General features: G+C 35.7%; 1 non-coding gene across 1 annotated transcript; it reads right to left on the bottom strand.

Annotated features, from left to right (window-relative positions):
• Positions 1 to 1,725: 1,725 nt before the first annotated feature.
• Positions 1,726 to 1,799, bottom strand: TRNAN-GUU (transfer RNA asparagine (anticodon GUU)). The gene has a single exon. It is a non-coding gene; the product is annotated as a tRNA-Asn (tRNA).
• Between the last annotated feature and the right edge of the window lie 22,602 nt (positions 1,800 to 24,401).

Here is a 24,401-nt window from a genome sequence, read left to right as displayed (position 1 = left end):
TCCAAGATTGCCTCCATGCCTCCAAGGGCTTGTCTAGGCACAATGGTTTCATAACCACTTTGATAATGTTTTTATCCTCTCTAAACTATAAACCCCACACCATGATAATATATAACATATATGTGTTCATTCTATGACAATTCTTCACTTAGTTAAACATTTCACCTAAAATGATCATCACATTGTCTAAAAGTATATTATCTTCAAAGTTAAACATCTTATCAATTTTATTTTTTTCCATCTATACATGATAAGGATATTGTTTCTTGAGGTAGGTGAAGGTGAAAGCTATCTCCATCCTTCACTCACAAGTCATAACACTCTTTCCAAATTGCTTATAAGCTTGCGAGTTACATAACCATCATTTTTAAAAAGTTAAACATTTGGCCATCCTCTGCAATAAATGAGTTGCCCATTAGTGTTTGCATGGCACTTTCTTCTTCAACCAAACCACATTGCCAACCCCCTATGCCACCACCAAAGACAATGTCTCCTTTAATGATATTGTACTTATTGCTTAAGGATGAAGAGAGAGTGATAATTATTAAATTCAATCTTCCTCTTCCATCATTAAGTTTTGAAAGTTCTCAACGATGGTCTCTTCCATTTTGAATGTTAATACCCAATTTGAAAAGTGTGTCTACTTCTTTATTTTTTTGTCTTCAAAAGTGTGTTATTTTGAAATCTTCTAAGGGTGACACCTCTTTCGTAATTTGATATGTAATTCTCTAAATGCCAAGCATGCATATCTCCTTTAACTATTGCATTTATAATTATCCGTGAATCACCCTCTACATGAAGTTTTTTGAGTCCCAAACATTTTGGTTCCCTAATTGCTAATAAAGTCTCAACTTCAGCTATATTATTTGGTCAATTTCATAATCTTTGTCCCCAACAAGCTATGAGAATATCACTCCAATCTCAAAAGATAGATTTATCTCTTGAAGGCCCTAGATTGCCTTCAAAGAACGTAAATGCGTAGCATTGGGATCATTGCCCTGACACTATGCCTTGACACTACATCTTTGAACTTGCCTACACACCTACTCGGCCACACACACACCTTTTTCCCATAATTATTATTGTTTTCTTGACTTAAGATAGTAAGCTATTGATTACCTATTAAATAAAATCATCAAAGCGCTATGAACCCTAGCTAAATAAAATTAAAAGCTTATTAGAAGCTAATTTTGAATTAGATAGCTTGAAGAAAATATACCTCGAGTTTTATGTACCTTAAGTTTTTTTTTGAGTTTTATGGACCTTCAGTTTTTTAAATTATCCATCTTACTTTTTAGACGCTGCTCAAATGAAAATAATTACTACACAAAATCTATTAGAAAGAATACATAAGTTCAAAGACATCCCAATCTCCAATAATAAAGTCTAAATCATTAACATAGCTGAATATAAAAGAAACAGAAAGATACGGATAGTGTGTATTTGATAGATTATCTTAAGTATCTATGCCAACAAGCTTTATATACAATGGAGAAGAATACAGTGGAACAGTCCGCTCATGCTGTAACAATAATCATCTGATCATGTCTGCTCATGCTGTAATAATATTAATCATGACTCAATATTATTAGCTTCCTACAAAATAGGACCCAGAGACAGAGAGCAGATGATCAAATTATACACCGTACAAATCTGGAGTCGACTTCCTTATTGTTATCATTCAAGAACTCGGCCCACTTCAGGGAGTAAAATAGATCCCGTAAACGCTAGAAGGAGGGCTTGAACCTCCGACCTTGTGGTTAACAGCCACACGCTCTAACCAACTGAGCTATTCCAGCTTATTGGAATTGGGAGAATAGCCAAATTAATTCAAGCAAGTAAGAGGCATCTTCATACTACGAATAATTAATAAAAGCCATAAGATCTTTATGAAAAGTTTTTCCCTTCGTAAAGGTCACACCGAGATTTAAAATCGGGTTAATGGATTCAGAGTCAACTGTTGTAACCAATATGTTCATCTTGTATTTTTAACAGTTTTTAGTTTTTAGCTGTCTTTACCATATTTGATCATTAAGCTAAGTACATTCTCCCATTTTGTGTTTTAGGTAGACCCTGGGAGATTAGTTGGTTTGAAGATATAATCTTAAGAGAAAAGGTAGGCACAAGTGAAAATGCAAGATCCACAAATGATTCAAAAATTTCTTTCTTTGCAGTTCAAAAAGGGTGTATATATATGCATATGAAAATATATATAAGAAAAATGATCTTATGTTCTTATTAACAATTGCAATAAATGCATGCTCCAAAAATTTTTGAACAAAAAGCTTTTGATCATCCAACCACAACTTGGGATTCATACAACACATATGAGAAAAAAAAGCCTTTGTTAGCTTAGCTAATGATACACTATTGAATGTAGTCCAAATAGAAAGCTTTTGTTAGCTTAGCTAATGATGTACTATTGAATGTAGTCCATTCATCCACAATGCTTCTACTCCCACCAATCACACTGATATCTATTTTATCTTGCATTTGAATACTATTTTATGTTTATATGGGAATCATTTTGTATTCCTCTAAAACCTCCAATTATAGTAGCTTGTAAGGAAGCCACTTTTTTTCTACTTGGAATAACCAAAATGGAAGTCCATATTGAACGATCCAATTGTCACTAAAAAATATCATCTGATAATAAGAGTCATTTGTATAGTGTCTGGTTTTTGTTTTTCTTTGTTTCAAATACAATTGAAAATATGGGTGATCAGAAGTTCATAAAGTAATTAAAATCTCAAGCCTCAATCTAAGAGCTCTAGTCCTTGAACAATTCATCTATCTTACACAACATCATGTCATTAAACAAAGTTTTGAAATTACTTTATATTGATGTTCTTATTTTAATTTAAAAAGGGTCTATACATCAAAATGCATGTTAGATGAAAAAATATTGTTTAAATTATTATTAATTTAAATTATAAAAAAAATGATAATAAATAAATTATAGAATAAAAAATTTAAAAACATATGCAAATTCTAGATATTAATGACATTAGTATTAACTATATACATAATTAAAAATAATAATAATAATTTTTTATGTAGAAGTTAACATAAAGTTATAAGTATTATAAATTAAAATTATAAGAAACAAGTTATAAAAATGGTTTAAAAATAAGTTATATATGTATATATACATATAATATATTTTCGTCTTTAAATTTTTAATAGTTTCTTTTCATAAGTGATAAATAGAAAATATTTATTAGTTCTAAATAATTTTAATGTTCTATTTAATTTACAAAAAATAAAATATTGTCTTATATTTTCAATCCTCAATGGTATCCTTGCACTTATCAAACTCATATATGAAAATCTTAAGATAATTTGAGTGCAAATTGTTTCCATTGCTTACAAGGTTACATTTGTAAACTAAATTATTTTCATATGTTACAAGGTTACTTACATAAACTAGTATGATTTTGCAATTGCTAGAATCACTTCTCCTCTCGTGAAAGTGACCTTGGATTATGCACTTTTTGTTATTTAGTTATATAATTGAATGCATTTGTCTAATTGGCTTATATATCAATAATGAAATATTTATATATTTTTATAAGTTCATCTAACTAGAATCCTAGGGTCATCTTCATGTTAGGGTTTTCAAATATAATTTTAACATACACACTAATATGAAACATTAAACATTTATTGGCTCCCATATTAAAGAGTTAATAATGGGAGATAGTTTTACTTTATCTCTCTTAGTCTTGTCTCTAGGATATAGATTTCCTAAATGAGCTAGGATTTCATTTTTTTGATAAGTAATTGGTCAAAACCTAGATTTATTATTATTATTTATTGTGATTAATATTTTTTATGTGTTCAACTTGAGTATACTTGAACCCAAGAGCTCGTAGAAGTGAAGGGGCTCACTCAACCCCTAGGGTTCCCTATAAAGGGGTGTGGAGCCTCATGGAAAATTGTCAATCACATCATTATTACATACATAATCTTGAGACAATATATCAATATGTAGGGCTCACCTAGAGGTAGGGGGATTTTAAAACAAACAACATGATCGATCTTAATATGTTGATAGTCAAGGAAGGCCCTATCCAACCTCTATCATGGGGCTAGATTTTTTCCCCATGTGACACTGACTATCTCCCCAAGTTGGGATGATCTTGGACTATGCCTATCTCCAAAGTTCCAAGCTCAACACATATACACACCCTGGTTAGCACAATCATAATATAAACTTGCACAATAGAATGATTTAACACAATTATGAACATAATATTTTTGGGCAAACATGTAGCTTTATTGATTTCAAAAAATGGCCCCTAGTCCTATCTACCTCAATCTCAAATATATCATTGATGACTACCCAGTACTTTCCAAGCACTCTATCCAAGTTCCCACCCCTAGATATACATATACTCTTTGAACACCCACATATACCTCATGCACCTCACCTCCTTGGTTGTTGTTCTTTACGTAGACTCCACATCCTCTACACCCTATGCCATTGGAACTTGCCAAGGTGACCCTAGCTTAGATTGAATCTGATAGACTTACATGGATAAGACCTAGGTACCCTCCCTAAATGGGAACTCTAAGTCACTCTGCACTACTCACCTATTCACTAGTACTACACTATTCTCTTCACACTCTACTCTACGCTCTTGAACTCCTTGATCATTGAATGTTGTTGTGTGCCTCCTTGGATTTCTCTACCATGACACTTTGTCTTATGAACAAAAGTAATCACTATCTATGAATGGTTAAGTTACTCTTATTCACCCATATTAGTTACTAGGATGAGGCTAACTTCACAATAGAAATCAGTCATGCTTCAAACAACTCCCTTAAGAAATATTTCTTATCCTAGGAGAAACCCTTCCCGTTATCTGAATCATGCACCCCTTACATCCTCCCCCACTCTAAAATAGGCGACATCCTCAATGTTGGAAACAATGACCATACTTTGTCGCGGAGGTAACCAACGCCATGCTAGATGTTTAAAGAGGTAGGTCGAGGTCCCTATTCAAGAACTCCAAGACCTTGTCTTCATACTTCCACATGTTCTCAACTTGTTCTCAAGTTGCTTCCACCCTAGTTTGGCTCTACTAGTGAACTAAGAATTCCTTCCACTTTCTATTACCATATCCCTAATCTCTAACAACAATCACCTCTTCCACCTCCAAACTTGGTCTATTCTTGACAAACGTTGGTGCACAAGTTGGGATGTTCCTATTGTTGTCCTCTTTATAATGATGATATAGATGAAGCTGGCTAACATGGAACACATTGTGAACTCTCATGTGGGCTGGCAACTTCAACTTGTATGCCACCTTCCTGATCTTTTCAACCATTGAGAATGGCACGTCGAATTGATGACCCAATGCTACTCTCAATCCATTGGGTGGTTTAAACTGAATTAGATCCATCTTCAAAAAGATCCAATCACCAACTTTGAAATCCACACTACTCCTCCCTAAGTTTGCATAGTGCTTCATTCTTTCTATAGTATTAACCAAGTTATGCCTAGCAAGATCAACTTGGTCATTCCACTATTGCAACCTTTTCTTGGCATTTGGACACTCTCTAATATATCCACTCAAACTTGTATGAGGAGTCAATGTCTACTAGCCTATTGCCAACTCAAATGGTGGGAACTGACTTAATGCAATCCTTTGCATGTTGTAACTAAACTAAGATGAGTCCAACAACCTTGACCAATTAGATTGATCTAACCAAAAAAAGTACCTCAGATAATTGTCGAGAATCCCATTGATCCTTTCATTCTATCCATCTATCTCTAGGTGATGACTCGTCGACATGAGCAACCTTGCACCTGTAAGCTTGAACAACTCTTTTCAAAAATTATTGGTAAAGCAAGCATCCCATTCACTAATGATACTCAATGGAACACCCTAATACTTAACCAAATTCTTGAAAAAGTAATCTACAACATCCTTCTCTCTACATGGTACCTTGCACAATACAAATGTGGCATATTTGGAGAATATGTCAACCTCAACCATGATACTTGTATACCCATCCACATCAAGAAATCAAGTGATAAAGTCCATACTTACACTTGACCATGGTATTACTATCATGGGTAGTAGTTGCAACAAGCCTCCTACAGATTTTATTACCACCTTGTCTTGTTGACAAATGAGACAACTCCTAACATAGTCATCTACATTCTTTCTCATATTCTACCAGTTGAACCTTATCTCCAACAATGCAAGGTTCCTCTTCTTCTCTAGATGGCCTATCCAAGGACTATTATGACATTCATGTAGGACTTCCTTCCTCATATTATTCCACTTAGGAAGGTAGACTCAATCCTAGGTGAAGACCAATAACTCATCTTTGATACTAAAGTTACAAGTCCTACCCTCTAAGGCTTGCTTGAATAGTCATGGAACATGAGGATCCATCTGATAGGCTTCTTTCATAGCCTCCAAGACCTCCTTAGATAGTTTCACTTAGCTAGTCCCCGACTAAACCTTACGATCCTCCTTCATTGTAGTAACTATTTCTTTTGACTTAGAGCATCTTCCACCACATTTTTATTTCCTAGATTATATAGGATCTCAAATTAAAACTCTACTAAGAACTCTTTCCACATGGCCTACTTCGATGTCAACTTGGCTTGAGTCTTAAAAGTAAGTGGAGGAAACATTGTAGATATTTTCACAATTAACTGTGTCCCCAAGAGATAATGTCTTCAAGTCCTTAGAAAATGTATGATCCCTATCATTTCCTTCTCAAGGAAAGGGTAGCTCTTCTCACTATCCTACAACTTCCTAGACTTGAATGCAATTGGATGTCCATCTTGCATCAACACTCCACCAACTACATAATCTGAAGCATCACTTTTAACTTCAAATGACCTTATGAAATTAGGGGATGCCAGCACAAGTGATGATGTGAGTTTCTCCTTTAGACCCTCAAATGTTGTCTAACACTTATTTGACCACTTCCACTTTATATCATTCTTCAAGAGATCTGTCAAGGGTGAAGTAGGCTTGGAATACCCCTCAATAAACTAAACTATAGTAGCTATTTTTCCAAACCTAAAAATTGCCTCACTTCATAAACATTCTTCAAAGGCTCCTAATCCCTAATTACTTGTAGCTTCTTTGGTTCTAGATGTATCACATCTTTACCAACTATGTGACCCAAGAAGTGCACCTCTTCTTGAGAAAAGAAACACTTTTCCTTCTTTCCAAATAGTTTGTACTCCTTGAGCAACTCAAATACCTCTACCAAATATTTCTTGTGTTCTTCCATATCCTTGCTATAGACCAAGATGTCATCCAGATACACCACCATAGACTTATCTAGTAGAGGATGGAACACATTGTTCATGAGTGAGAAAATTTTTGCTAGCATATTGCATAGCCTAAACGACATCACCATGAACTCGTATGACCCATATCTTGTCACACATGAAAATTTCTCTTCATCCCCAAAAATAATACTCACTTGATAATATATTTTGCACATAATAGGCACATAATTTCTTGATGTGTTGTACGGTCCTTCCTAATTTCATTCTTTTTTCTTGTTATTGATGTTCTAATTTCATTTTATAGGTGAGGGTGCTAATAAAACCTTCACTTAATCATAAAAAATATTATTAAAGTTATTTAGGAGAAGCACCATAAACAATTGGCTACTTGCTCCCCATACATAAGATGATTTTGAATACACTTGCAATGGTTATGATTCCCACCTCTATGTTATATTTCTTTGTGCCTCCTCTAGTGCATTTGATTGTTGTTGTACCATTGTTGGCTCTTTAGTGTGAAAATTGTTACACCCTTGGTGGTGTTTTCACTATTAAACCTTGAGGTTTTTTGGGAAACCCACTCTAGTGGTTTTTCTACACCAATTCTTCTTGTAGACTAACACATGGGTCTTGTACTATGTTATTATATGCACAATTTATATTATTTAATTAATTATTAAGAAATCATTATGAGAGCCTTAGTTGAACACATGTACATTAATGAGACCTAATGTTGAAGAGATCTTCAGTGTTCACTCATTACAAGGATTTTATCTTTGAATCCTTATTCAATCATGTAACACAGGGATACAATATTGAATAATTATTATATGCATGGATTGAGCACTAGCCCACACTTTGTTATATTTTGAAAATTATGGATACTAGAGGAGTGTATAGTAGAGTGATCACAAATGTATGTTAATAAATATATTTATTTTAATTTACCCTTATTAACAAGGAATGCAATCTCATTTAATATCAAAAGTGCAATTCAATTGAATGTTATGTACTTACTTAATATTAGTCCTACTATTAGATACTTTGCCTAAAAATTCATCTGATTTAAAATTAGATCAAGGTCAATGTGATAACCCCAAAATTATTGGTGAAACTAATCCAGAAATTTTGGGGAAAGAAATGTTATAAAAGAAATTATAGAAACCAATATATAATTTTTTACTGTTATAATGTTCATAATTTTGTATTTTCTTCTAAAAACAATATTTTTCTCCCTTGCTTTAACCAATGATAAATAAGGAAAGTCATCTTTTAAATTATGAAAAATAAAAAACTATTTATTACTCTCAATGTTACAGTATAACAAGATTTAATAATTTGTTTTGATTGGCTAACTGACTAAGTCAAATTAAGAAAAAAAAACATATTAAAAGATGCATTAGCATCCTGTCCTAGGAAGGAACTAATAATGAAATTATAATAAACAAATAATAAATTAGTCTATGCAAACTTCTTTAAATATCCTTACACAAATAACTAAATATATTTCATAAATATATTGAATGATCATCAAACTAAATATATTACAAATTATATAAACTAAAACTATAGGGAAAATCATCCATATGAAATAAATAATGGCATGACCAAGATTGCAACTAAGGGATGTGACTTGGTCAACAACCTTTGAGCACCAAAAATAGTCATTGTGTGTGTGTGTGTGTGTGTGTGTGTGTGTGTGTGTATAAGTAGATGAATAGAGGCATAGAATTAGAAATTAGAAGCACATCTACAAATCATCCATCAAACATATGAGAAATAAATTAAATTTAAAGATATTGTTCAAAAGATAATGAATAGGAGTAAACATTGATGGCATTATGAAGAATTCCTATGCATAGTGAGTGCTAAGAATAATATAAAACAAAACACAATCCAAGCACTACCAATGTGGATGGGAATAGTAGAATGAGTCAATTATGGAAAGGTGGGTGTTACATTGCACTCATAAAACAAACAAATGAGAGAATAATTGTACAAAAATAGTAATACAACCAACTCTTACTGAAGGAAACATGTCTAATAATGGGTTGGAGGAAGAAATCTATCAATCATAATAGGTGCAGTGAATACAATCTCAAGTGTAAGCCAACATACCATAGACATTACAAACACCAAAAACATGTAAGGATAGAGATAAAATAGTGAGCAGGATTAAGAAGTCAATCCAAGTGATAGAGATCACATCCATAGAGATCACATAGTAACTGCACTACCTAGAAAGGGAAATAATTAGAGAAAGTGCAACCAATACATAAGAAGGAATCACAAACCAATTCAATAGTAGAGTAAACACTTAAGACAAGTCTCATTTGATCAAATTATACAGAAGTATGATGTAGAACTTATAGTGAGAGCTCATATTCTTAGAAACTAATTAGACCTTGGTAGAGGACATTCATTATGAATGTTAAGTATCTCATAGAGAAACTCAGAGATTAGAGGATATTCGTAATCAAATTTTGGTATCACAAATTGGATTCTAGAGAGGGATTTATAGAGAATCCCTTAGGGACAATATATATTGTAGTGGTTAATCATATGCATATGGTAAAGAAGAGACTTGGTGAGAGGTGGGATAGTTACCAAGTAATGTTAGATATCCCATAGGCCTTAGGGAAGAACTCCTCATATGAAAATTGCTTAATCGAGAATTAATTCTCATTAGTGAATTAGGTGATTAGAGAAAAGTTATTTCCTAAAGATTAGGAAGGGTTAGTAAGGGATATAATTTAGGTCTTGTAATTAATTAGTTTATCATTTTTCTAACCTTGCCAGGGACCAATTATAATTTGATGAGGTCTTGAATTACATCTTTGAGTTCGTAGCAATTCTCTGTGTTATGTCCTTCACTTCGATGATAGCTACAAGTATGATCTTCTCTCCACCATGGAGGTCTAACAAGTGGATCGTAAGGACATGAGTTGTCTGGCAAGGTAACCAAATAATGAACTGTATGGGTCTATCTTGGCAATCAAGTGAACTAATTAATTAGAAAAATGGTCTTGTAATCAATTATAATTATTATCATTTTTCTAACCAAATAATGAACTCGACGGACGTAGGTACGAAAGATTTGAACTTTGACATGAAGAGGAAGGTTATGGGGATGACTAAGAGCTCGGCCATCTTCTTCAAAAAAGTTGAGATAGTGAGGCGAGGAGTGTGGTTCACCATAGCTTGGAATTGTTCCACATCAATATCCGTGGGAATTTTGGCCGAACGTAAAGCCTTCTCAAGGATATCCCTGTGCAAAGGAGATAACTCTAGCAATTTGAAAATGGAGATTTGTGCTTGTGTGCGTTGCAGTTGGCTAACAAGATCATAGTTGGAGATCTTGGAAGTAATTGGTTGCTTAGATGATGAAGCATTTTTAGGATCATTAGCAACTTTTAGGACAACCTTAGATTGCCCCCTAGTGACAGCGTTAAGTGGCTCACCCTGAGAAGATGAAGACTCAGCCACTCGGAGTACCACCTTGGGTCTAGTATCAGTATGATATTGAGGAGTGGATCGTGTCCTTAAGACCACTCTTGGTCGTTCATCTTTAGCATCATAATTTTGCTAGTTGTCATTGTTGGAGCTTGCCATACATATGTATTCAACGGGCTCAAGCATGCCTATAACATTATCAGTGTTAGCGTAAGCATAACTGATTTTGGGGTCATGATTCTTTTTGGCAACTACCCTTGAGGTCTCACCCTTTTTGTATTTAGGTAATGGTTTTTGGAAAGCCTTATGATCATTATTCTTAACAAGGCCATCTGTAACAACTTTGCCAGCTTCGATAAGGTCTTGAATTACATCTTTGAGTTTGAAGCAATTCTCTGTGTTATGTCCTTTACTTCAGTAATAGCTACAAGTATGATCTTCTCTCCACCATGGAGGTCTAAGGGGTGGATCGTAAGGATGTGAGATGTCTGGCAAGGTAACCAAATAATGAACTGTATGGGTCTATCTTGGAAATCAAGTGAACTAATTAATTAATTACTAACCTTGCTAGTAAGGGATATAATTTAGGTCTTGTAATCACCTAAAAATGGTCATCTAGAATATTAGCCCCCTTTTCAACATTTTAACTAAATTAATTTAATCACTTACCTAAGCCAAATTGCTAATAATCAATTTATTTGATTATAACCTATAGTTTGACTATGCTATCCTAAGTTCATTATTTGATTAAAAGAACATGTCCCCTTTTAATTAAATAAAAGAACCCATTCTTCTAACCCACTTAAAGTGCACACATAAAGTCCTTTTTTATATTTTACAATTTAAAAAAAAGGCTTGTGAGACTTTTTTCTTATGTGACAAGTCAACTTATATTCTATTGGTTGACTTGTGTGTGCAAATTCATCACTCCTCTTTTCAAATTCTACTGTTGATCATCTACCATCTTCATCTTGATCTCTACCGTCCATACAACTTTAAAAGGGAGAGAGCTTTCTCCCTCAAAGCATCCATCCTCATTTTGAATATTGTTATGCTACAAGTTTTTCTAACAGGTTTCTTTGGAGCTTTGTGGAGAACTTCTATTTCTTGTCTACATTCTCTCATCCATGGCATCATGGCATTCTAGCTTAGCTTAGATTTCATTTTTACATGTAGCTTAATATCACATAGCTTAATAATGGTATTGTAACACTCTCATCCATTCTTAGAATAGTTGCACTTTTCATATTCATTCTAGTTTAATTTGTAGTTGCATTGCATTCTTGAGGAACTCCTTGAGACATTTGCATTATTGCATCTTGTCTTTGGAACCTCCCGTTGCATGGTTTACTAGCAAGAAGTACATTTCTAAGGCTTGGCTGAGAGCCTTCATGCTTGAATACTAGCTTCTTGCGCTCTGTGGATAGGGAGCTCTAAGCTAGCATCCGAACATTCCAACTCATGGAATCATTTGGATAGAATGGTTTAGAGTGTGACACAAATGAAGTGTACATTTTTGGTGCCCACCGTGGGGCTTGAATCAAGTTTCTAGCTCCATTTGCTTTCATTTCTTATTTTTGGTTTCTTTACAGCAGCATATTGGATCTAATCAAGTGCTTTTGTAGAATTATCACTTTGGTTTTAAGGCCAACCCATAAGTAGATTGGTTTGAAGGCCAAAAACTTAGTTGGTTTAAATATTTGACCATATCTTTTAAACCACTTAGACTTTGGTTCTAAATTTTTTTTTACAAGTTTGGTATGTGTTAAAAATGTCTTAGTCCAATTTTCAGAGCATTTTGACCTTATTTTTAGGAGTTATGATTTTTTCTTTATTTTTCATAAAAAGCCATTTTTGATCGCAAATCAACAAATTTTTTAGAAAAAATTACATTTTCAGAATTTTTTTTGAATTCTATGAGGGGTACTCTCTTTGTATTTTTACTTTTGAGGTCGTATTAGGGATCAAAAACTTGATTTGATAAATTTGGTCTGTTTTGACAAAATCGGTCTCTAGGGAGTAAATGAAGAGATTTTTTTGAATTTCTTGCATTTTTGGAAAGCTCTTTGATTTTTAGTAGGGGTCTTTTCTTTTCATTTCTATTTTTGGATCCAAAATAATAGCAAAAAAGTCTAATCTTGTTGACTAGATCAAAAGCAAAGAGTAAAAATGAGAGCATTTGTGATTAGTTTGCCCTTTCTTTGCATACACTTGATTGGAATATAACTTGGATACTTGAGGCAACTAACCACTTTTTATTTTAGTTTTTTATATTATTTCACAATAATTGTGGTGCTAACAAGTTGTGATTATAGGTTTCCATCCTTATGAAAAAAATTGAAATATTGCATAAAAAGAATGCATGTCAAAGCTTCAAATGCGCAAGGGCTACTAACATTGTTTGCAAGGTTGCCCAAAGCATAAAAATCCAAACTTTCTTGCTTTTTGTTTTCATGTGTAGCATTGAATAATTTTTTATTTTTATAGGCACATAAAACTTGTGATTGGAGTCTTTTGGTAATAGGAGAGTATGCTCTTCACCCTCATGGTGAATCAGGAATCTTGACTTGCCATTTGGTTTCAAAAGAAAGGGGTAACTGAATCTTCTTGGCATGTTTGGAAGAAAATTATTGGAATAGGAGAGTATGCTCTTCACCCTTGTGGTGAACCAAAAATTTTGACTTCCGAAAGTTGATCCACTTTGTGTAGTTAGAATCTTTTAGAGGGCCTACTCTCGGACAACCTGAGAGGAACGATCCAAGTGGGGACAAGCCAATTACCTGGCTCTTCCAACCCACTATAAACTCAAGGCTACCAAGGACACAAAACTTTGGTAGACATAGTGTTTTTCTTCGCCTACTGTGATCGCTTATGGGATTTCGACCATAGGGAGATCACTAGGAAAGAATGCTTAAGGTACTCTTGTGATCGCGAGATCGATTACTCATCACAAGGTGAGGTGTCCCATAATTGGGAGCAAGAGGAACACTATGAACAAAAGCTCGATCTAAAAACCCTAAGTTAGTAACTACCCTTTTTAGCCGCTCAACTTCTTGGTGCAAGGATTGATCCTAGTGGACTACCCGGATCACCCCAAGATTTACACTCACCATATGTGTTCCCTTGGTTGTGCTTATGGAACTTCCATGACAAAGCCAATATCTCTTGTGGTAAACCACTTGGTGTGAGGCAAAGGAGCATCAAGCATGGGCCAAGTTGTTGAGTAATGAACCGTGACTCTAAGGTAGATTGTTTCGCTATTGTTTTCGATATTTTGACCAGTGTTAATGTTCTTGCAACATAAACATTCTGATAAAAAGTTGTTAGGAAGGCCGTTCTGATATCCCAAATGTGTATTGACAAGGTTGTTTTTACCCTTGATCAATTGTTTTGAGACATGTTACAACACTTACTAGTTACAAACCTTGTTGTTTACTAATATGAACTGAAATGAAACGCTGTCTGATTGAAACGACTGTCTGATTGACAAATTGAAACAAACTTCAAACAAAAAATTGAAACTGGCACTCTGTCAAACGCTTTCACGAGAAATATCGCACGACATATTTTTCAAAAATTTTGTCGCATGTCAGTGGTAATTTCTATTGCACTGTGTCCAAGATTCTATCGCACTCAGTTCAAATATCTGTCACTTAGACAAAAAGTGTCACACCCTTCTTGAAATTCTGTCCCATGACACTATTTGCTAAACTTATGTCACTCTCCTTTTGAGAAAGTATCGCCTAGAGTCATTTTGGGTCAAAAATAGAGTTTGCAGTTGGATTTATTTGGTCTAAGGAGCATCACGCTGGTCACCCTTGATCATGGCTACGTATCAGTGTGTGAAGAATTCATCCTAGGTTGAAAACATGGGTTTAGTCTGTCGAATGTAAGTCTTGAAACGTCTTAATGAATCACTTGTCAAAATTTAGCTATTATTTTCTTCTAGCTATCTGCTATTGAGCTTCTCGCTCATCCGCTTAGCTTGTGTCACCCGTGCTATACGATCTTGAGCACTGTTTGACAAGCCATCTATCACATTTTGACAAGTGACTAGTCTTGATCGTAAAAGCTTCAAATTTGGCTCACTTTTCTTGTCCTACTAAACAAAGACAACTCTTTACATGTCGGTCACAACTAGATATCAAGTTCATAATGGTAACCACATGCCTTTCATTTTAAAGTGATTGGAAACACCACCCAAATGTCCTCACAAACAACCTTGTGATAAAAATCTCAAATTTCCTCAAACACAAACAACCAACATTCAGCACAACCCACTTTATAGTTTTGAAAATCCATTTGGTACACCCTTTGAGACACCCCAGGATACGAGTGGTATAGTCACTTTGGTGCACCTTGATGAAATTAAACGTTGCTTAGAAGAAAAAGCACATGAAACCCAAAAGACTTTGGAGGCTATATACGCTATGGAGAGAGAAAATCAACAAGTTGAAACTGACAATCAGGCATGCTATGAAGGATATAAAGGAACTTTTCCTCGAAATCCTTTTGACAATAATGATGGTAATCACACGCCTCCAAGGACTCCTAGAGCTACTGCTGGTGCATGTCCTTCACCTAAACCATCTCAGTATGATAGTGATGAAGAAGTAACTAGCGAAGACGTGATCAAATTTCAACAAGATGGCTTTGCCCAAAAACTAATGCTCAGAGCTTTAGAGGAAAATGGAGACCAATACTTCCGATACATGGCAGCTAGGGGATGGAAACTCCCTCAAGGTTTTAATGTTGAACATATTATTCCAAAATGAGAGCCCACTGAGGTTGAAATCTTAAGGGAAGAAATACAGGAACTAAGGAAGCAATTTACACAACTGCAAACTTCAAAAGAGCCACCTAAGACATCATTTGTTCAATCAATTTGTGCTCTTCCATTTGATAGGAGTTTATACATGCTGCCATTTCCTAAGGATATAGAGGTTCCTAAGTATGACAAAGACGATGGAAATGGTGACCCTCATGACCATGTGAGACATTTCTATGAAGACACCTTTCTTATGCATTTGTTTCCTAAAAGTCTAAGAGGACAAGCTATGGAATGGTTCACAAAATTAAGTCCTCCTCTTAAAACATTTGACGAACTTGCGCAATGCTTCATCCAGCAATATTCATACGACATTCAACATCCTATGACTGTGCTAGACTTATGCAACATCAAACAAGAACCAAGAGAATCTTTTGCAATATACCTTCAACGATGGAGATCTTTATATTTTTGGTATCCTCGAAAAGTGCCTGATGCTGAAAAAATTGAAATTTTTGTCAATACACTTGTACTTGAATTATACTTTGATCTAAGAAAATAGTTATTCACATCCTTCAACGCCATGGTAGAAAGTGCATATCACATTGAGGATGTTGCTATCAAAAGAGGTGACATTGCCATAAACAAGGATAGAGTTAACAATAGAAACGGTAAAGACAAAGACAAACCTTGGAACAAAAACAAGTATGTTGTCAATGACAGAGTAGTGGACACTCCTAAGACTAAGGAACATGTGTTTAACCTTTCCAATGCCATCTATGCAGCAAAGCAACAAGAGGCTTCAAAACCACAACCCTTTGACAAAGGCTCTAAATTTGCAAAGAAGCGACGTGTTTACACACCTATGGTCAAACCTTATGAAGTGGTTTTAAAAACCTTAATTGCAAACAAATTGGTTACCTTGCTAGACAACTCACGTCCTTACGATCCACTCGTTAGACCTCCATGGTGGAGAGAAGATCATACTTGCAGCTATCACTGAAGTAAAGGACATAACACAGAGAATTGCTTCAAACTCAAAGATGTAATTCAAGACCTCATCAAAGCTGGCAAAGTTGTTACAGATGGCCTTGTTAAGAATACTGATCATAAGGCTTTCCAAAAACCATTACCCGAATACAAAAAGGTTGAGACCTCAAGGGTAGCTGCCAAAAAGAATCATGATGCCAAAATCAGTTATGCTTACGCTAACACCGATAATTTTATAGGCATGCTTGAGCCCATTGAATACATATGTATGGCAAGCTCCAGCAATGACAACTAGCCAAATTATGATGCTAAAGATGAATGACCAAGAGTGGTCTTAAGGACACAATCCACTCCTCAAGATCATACTAATAGTAGACCCAAGGTGGTACTCCGAGTGGCTGAGTCTTCATCTTCTCAGGGTGAACCACTTAACGCTGTCACTAGGGGAAAATCTAAGGTTGTCCTAAAAGTTGCTAATGATCCTAAAAATGCTTCATCATCTAAGCAACCAATTACTTCCAAGATCTCCAACTATGATCTTGTTAGCCAACTGTAACACACACAAGCACAAATCTCCATTTTCGAATTGCTAGAGTTATCTCCTTTGCACAGGGATATCCTTGAGAAGGCTTTACGTTCGGCCAACATTCCCACGGATATTGATGCAGAAAAATTCCAAGCTATAGTGAACCACATCTCCTCACCTCACTATCTCACCTTTTTTGAAGAAGATGACTGAGCTCTCAGTAATCCCCATAACCTTGCTCTTCATGTTGAAGTTCAAATCTTTTGTACCCGCGTCCATCGAGTCCTAATAGACAATGGTGCAAGGTTAAATATCATTTCATTCAATGTAATCCAACAGTTGGGCATGTCTTAATTTGCCATCGATTCTAAGCACAAAATCACTATAAACACCTATGATGAGGTTGAAAGGCCTTCTAAAAGTCTAATTGTACTTCCAATCAGAGTTGGTCTAGTTGAGAAGAATGTCATTTTCCAAGTCTTAGACATACCACTTCCATACAACTTGTTGTTAGGATGGCCATGGATTCACGATATGCAAGCAGTACCCTCAACATATCATTAGTGCATTAAGTTCCCTTTTAATGGTATTGAATTAATTGTCCCTGATGACAGCTCCATGTCTATCAACACATTATCTGTTGCTGAAATGCTAGTCCCGCACAATTTCTCTTCTCATGAGCTAGCACCATCTTTCACAGAATGTGAACAAAAATTGAAAATGATGAGCCTTGGTATGGGCGAGTACACTTTGGACTCTATTGCTGCCTTAACAATTTCCCCTTGGTCCTATGGGAAACCAACTATTGCAAAGAAGTCTTCTGCTTCTGCTATGACACTTTTTGGCATTTTTGTGCAATCTTCCATACCACTAGAAGTAGAGAAGGACGAACATGCCATTAGGGACTAGATCTATAGAGAAGAGGAAGATAAGGAGGTTATAGTGACTACTCCTATTTCTCCTAAAAAATATGGAAAAGGCTATAAATTTCTGACAAAAATGAGCTACCAGGGCCACGGGTCCTTAACTGGTTGTAAGAATGCTCTAGTTGAACCTTTAAGTCACACTCAAGGTTGTGATGCTCGAGACACAGCTGGTCTAGGCTTTGGGCTAAACAATAATATACCAACCTGTGATCAAAGATTTCTCATGTCTAGTGAATCAGAGGATGATGACTCTCCCATAATTGCTACTATTGCACAAGACAAAGACTTTGTTCCTCTCACATCCCTTCTTTGGGGAGAAGAAATAGTGACTGCTAATAATGAAGAAACTTCTACTTCCCAACAAAAGGAACAAGAAGGGTCTACTTCTGAGGACATAAATAGAGGATGAATTAGGCAGAATATTGCTCATCTCATAGCTAGGGATCAAAGTACAGATTCTCATGAGTATGAGTGGGAAAGCCTCTCTGATGCATCTTGCGAGCTAGGGGTGGATGTCATTCATGCCTATGCAACCCAACTCGATGTAGTTGAATAGTCTAGTATGGGGTCAAATGAGTTTGACTCACAACATGTCTCAATGGATCACGCTAGTTCCTCTAGGACTATTCTTGAGCTGGACTCCTTCGTGACATTTTCTATAGGCTCAACTTCACAAGTCACCAGAGATGACTCCTTCCATATCAATCACATTGAAACTTCTCCCTCACTCTCCCTAATTCACCTAGATCTCATAGATTGGTCTATCCAAAATCAAAGACCTGAAATATGGTCTTTCCAAAATGACTATGAGATCGCTTGTTATCTGAACGCAATTGAACCTGTCAGTTCTTCCACCAGCGAACCCACAGTTAACATGATAGAATTAGATATCAAGTACCTTAGTCAAAAAATTAAAAGGAAAAATAAGTGATCAGATGGCGAAAACCACATTGTGGCGGTGTCTGATCCTCAAAAAAGTAAAAATAAAGGTGTATCTAATGGTGAAAACCTCTCTGAGGCACCTACGAATGAGGTACTTGGTAGTCTGCCAAGCTATTTCTAAGATAGATCTTCAGTTCTAGTTGAACCTACACAGCCTATCAACTTGGGAACAAAAGAATGTCTTTAGATTATCCATGTAGCTCAATCTTTGTCAGACGAAGAAAAGACATAGTTTGCTCAATTCTTTCAAGACAAGAAGGTTAACTTCACATGGACATACTCTGATATGCCAGGGCTTGATATAGATCTCATCATGCATCACTTATCAATCTCACCAGATGTCAAGCCTGTCAAATAGAAGTTGAGAAAAATGCATCCACATGTGGCCCTACTGGTCAAGACAGAGTTAGAAAAACTATTGAATGCAAACTTCATTAGGGCCATTGATTATGCTGAGTGGATTTCCAACATTGTACCTATCTCCAAGCATGACAAATCCATACAAGTTTGTACTAATTTTAGAGATCTCAATAAAGTGTGCCCCAAGGATGACTTTCCACTACCAAACATTGATATGATAGTGGACATGACTCCAGGTTATGAGATGTACTCACTCATGGATGGATTTTCTGGGTATAACCAAATAAAGATAGCTCCACCAGACCAAGAAAAAATAGTTTTTACATGTGCATGGGGTACCTTTTGCTAGAATGTCATGCCTTTTGGGCTCAAAAATGCTGGCACTACATATTAAAGAGCAATGACAACCATCTTTCATGATATGATGCATAAAAACATGGAAGACTATGTTGATGACACATTGGCAAAATCAAAGAAATGAGACACACATCTCAAAGACCTTAGTTTGATATTGGACCGTATGGAACAATTCCAACTTAGGCTGAATCCAAAAAAATGTGCCTTTAGTGTCACTTCTGGAAAATTTCTAGGTTATATCATTTCAGCAAAAGGCATTGAGGTTGACCCTAAAAAGGTCCAACCTATCATGGATATGCCTCCACCAAAGACTATCAGTCAGCTTAGAGGTCTGCAAGGATGACTACAATCCATAATAACATTTATCTCTCAATTTGCTGATAAGGCTCAACCTTTCAATAAAAATCTTGCATAAAGGATCTACCCATATTTGGAACAGTGACTGTCAACAAAGCTTACATCAAATCAAAGGCTACTTGGAAAACTGCCAGTTTTGATGCCACCCATTCTGGGAAAACCTTTGATTCTGTACATTTCAGCTACAGATTCTTCTCTAGGAGCACTCTTAGCCCAAAGTGATGACATGGGTAAAGAAAGAGCCATATACTATATCAGTCAAATTTTGGTGGCTTATGAACTAAATTATACAAGTATAGAGAAGGCATGCCTCGCTATAGTTTTTGCCTCCCAAAAACTCTGGCATTATATGTTGACCCATACAGTTCACTTGATTGCCAAGATAGACCCTTTGAAATATCTATTAAGTAAAGCTGCACTTACTGGTCACCTTGCTAAATGGATGATGATTCTTTCTGAATTTGACATTCAGTATGTTGAACGTAAGGCAATCAAAGGACAAGCCATAGCTGACTAGTTGGCTGACTTCCCACTTGAAGATGTAGCACCTATGCAAATTGAGTTTCCAGATACCTCGATCATGTACATTACCGACAGAACATGGAAGATGCTTTTTGATGGATCCCACACACAGAATGGAGTTGGAGTAGGGATTTTGTTTGTTTCCCCTCATGGTTATATGATCCCAAAATCCTACAAACTATTGTTCCCGTGTACAAACAACATTGTAGAGTATGAAGCATTAACAAATGGGATCAAAATGGCCCTTGAATGGAAAATAACTGAGCTACACATCTATGGAGATTCTCAACTAGTTGTAAACCAAGTGAATAATGAATATCAAACAAAGGATGACAAGTTGATCCCTTATAAAAAGTTGATAGATGCTCTAAGGAATTATTTTACCTTTGTAACATTCCAACAGATTCCTAGAGCAGAAAATAAGGCTGTTGATCCTATGGCCACCTTAGCATCTATCCTCCAATTACAAGAACATGAATTGCGATTTGAGTTCCTGGTGGAAGAATTGCATCATCTAGCCTATGATTCCTTAGATAACTAGGTGATCTACACTATTGTGGGTCACGATTCCTCCTACTATGCGACTATTTTCTCCTACCTATGTGATCAAGTTATTCCCGAAACCCTCACACGCAACCAAAAATGCCAACTCCTTCGTAATGCCTAATACTACACTTTGGTCTCTGGTGACTTGTATAGGAAAGGTCTAGACGAAACATTGCTTAGGTGTTTAGAGCTAGAAGAGTCTGTGAAGGCACTTGCCGAAGTCCACGATGGCATTTGTGGGGCACATTCTAATGGCCTTGCACTTGCTCAAAAATTGCTTAGGATGAGTTATTACTGGCCCACCATACAAGCTGATGCTGTGTGCTATGCAAAGTCCTGTCAGAAATGTCAGCTCCATAGCAACTTGATACATGCTCCCGGGCAAGAGTTAATCCCTTCTATGAAATATTGGCCATTTCAACAATGGGCCTTTGACTTGGTAGGAAAGATTCATCCAAGTTCATCTAGCGGTCATAAATTCATCATCACAACAACGGAGTATTTCACTAAATGGGTTGAAGCTATACCATTATCTGCTGCTACAGGAAAACATGTTGCCCTATTTATACTAAATCACATCATTTGCCAATATGGTATCCCATCCTCTATTGTTACGAATAATGGAGGGTAGTTCAAGAATAAGGACTTAAAATAGCTATGCAAAAAGTTTTGAATTAAGCAACACTGGTCCTCTATTTACTATCGCCAAGGGAATGGCCAAGCTGAGGCCTCTAATAAAACACTGCTGAAAATCCTACACCGCATAGTTCACAATTCTGGGAAAGATTGGCACTTGCAAATTAATTCGGCACTTTGGGCCTATAGAACCTCTATTCGTACTCCTATAGGGGCTACACCCTTTTCTCTAGTCTATGGCTCTGAGGCTGTTCTCCTGTTAGAAGTCGAGATACCTTCCTTTTGCGTCTCCTTACATGGATTAATAACCAATGAAGACCATAGAGCTATGCGAGTACAAGAATTAGAGACTCTTGATGAACATCATAAAGCTACTTTTGATCACATAAGGGCTTATCAGAAACACATGTCTACACAATATAACAAGAAGGTTCACCCCCGTGAGTTCCAGGTTGGTGAACTTGTGCTTAGGGAGAATCCAAAAAATTAGCAACATCGAGAGCAGAAAGGGAAATTTGAACCTAACTGGTTGGGTCCTTACATTATCACAGTAGCATTTGGGTCTATTGCTTATCAGTTGTCTACTTCAGAGGGCGAAGAACTTGTAGAGCCTATCAACATCCTACACTTGAAGAAGTTATATACTTAGAGGCTTGTCGCTCAGCTATCTTGTATATATATATATATATGATGCTGGAAAAATCCTAAAAATGAGAAAATGTCCATAAAAAATGATCATCTTAGTGAAAAGCTAGCAATAGGTGCTTTGATGTATCACCAAAAAAATACAAAATTTAAAAATACAAAAAAAGTGAAAAAAGTCCTGAAAAAATCTGTCAAGTGGTGAAAACCTAAAAATAGGCACTACTTGAAACCCTCGCACCTATGTCTATCAGTCTCAATCATCGACTTCGCTACACATTTCCTAGCTTGGAATTGTTTCTTGTCCTCATCTTAGGGGCATAGCTACTTAGCCTATTGAGGTATTCTTGTGCATTAGGGTTTCTTTGACAACTCACAAAATAGTGTTTCTCAACACTACCCCCACCCACTTTGACATCAAGTGTTTCTCAACACTTTTCAGATAGTTTACCTACAGTCTCCGATGTCATGATATTTCTCACTATCAGAATCAAGTCTTGAAAAAATGGCCAAGTGAATTACACACATGCACTTTAACACTTAAACAACTGAGTTGATCTTTATCTACTTTGTGTGTTGTCTATGATGATTTTCTTTGCCATATGTTCCCTCCCTAATAGTCTTTCGAGGATGTCATTGACTAGAAGACTAGCGGCATGGGACATATTTTCTTGATTTTTTTTGTGGGTATACATTTGTTTGTCTACAATGTTGTAAGCATTCATGCTAGTCCTATTCAACACATTGACTTACAAATGTATCATCCTTGACTATTTTGCAAGACCGCACTCAAGGTTTATCCTGGTGCTTATGCCTTAATACAGGTGTAATCTTGCTAAATTAAACTTAGGGAATCTAACCATGTAGTTATCTTGACTTACATGTCTTTGATGCTTAGATTGGATTTTTACATACCTATCTAATATTGATCATATTCATATCTTCATAGTTATACTAGTGATGGTTGTATGATCTCATGATGTCCCTAATAAATGCTCAATGATGAAATTAAGAGTAAATTTTATGAGTTTCTTGTTGGTAAACCACTTTGCATAGTAGCTTGCATTTTAGGTTCATGTCATTTTTTCTAGTTGCACATTCCTGCATATGGGGAGAGCTCTCTCTTCATCTTTTCATAGACATGTCGGCTAACTCCTTTCATATATTTCTTTACTTTCTTCTTGTTCATGTCCTTTACCTTCTTAATCTTTCACTTCATCTCTTTTCTATATTATCATCACATTATATAAATTTTTGACCTCTTAAATAATTTCAACGTCCTAGATTCATTTTCGGGATCAAAATCAAAATTCGAGTTCATCTTGATGGTCAAAATTGTCTTTTAAAAATTCTACTTTCTTCTGAGTAGTTAGTTGACCTTTTGAGGTCTAATCTCTGAATCATCACTGGGGCATCTTCATTTCTTCATGTCTTCATCATTTCCATACTTCATATCTACTTCAATTCACTGTTTCATGTCTAAAATCACCTTTCTACTCGTTTTGACCTAATTTTTATGCTATATCCTTCAAGGTCAACTCTAGTCAAACTGGGGCATTTTATCAATTTTTTTATAGTCATTCTTGGGCTCTAATCACCTATCTGTCATCTTGGACATTGCTATATTCTTAATTTTCTCATATCTAGCTTGTTTCTATGTCCCCTTACCTCATTTCGATTTTGATCTCGAGGGGGCAGAAATACTCTATTGCTGATTGTTGCAGCTATCTATTTCTTAGGAGCATTTGTTTGACCTTATCACTTGCTCTCAATCTATTTGCTTTGCTAGGTGTTAGAATTATTTTCAGATCCTAACATCATCTTCCTAGTGTTTAGTACTACCGCTATTAGGCTATGCATTCAGGACTTGCTATCTATTTCTGCATTTCGTTCTTCAAAATCATATATCTATATCTATCACTGCCTACTTGGCTTTCTATTTTCTTTGACATAATGTGTTCCCAGATCGATCACGCATTAGTCAAAGAGGGGCAAATGTAATCACCTAAAAATGGTCATCTAGACTATTAGCCCCCTTTTCAACATTTTGGCTAAATTAATTTAATCACTTACCTAAGCCAAATTGCTAATAATCAATTTATTTGATTA

Source organism: Cupressus sempervirens, chromosome 7 (assembly GCF_028749045.1).
Source record: "Cupressus sempervirens isolate cs-2001-9-10 chromosome 7, ASM2874904v1, whole genome shotgun sequence".
Classification (NCBI taxonomy): domain Eukaryota; kingdom Viridiplantae; phylum Streptophyta; class Pinopsida; order Cupressales; family Cupressaceae; genus Cupressus; species Cupressus sempervirens.
Note: the sequence above shows the minus strand (reverse complement) of the source record. Positions and strands in the feature narration are given on the sequence as shown.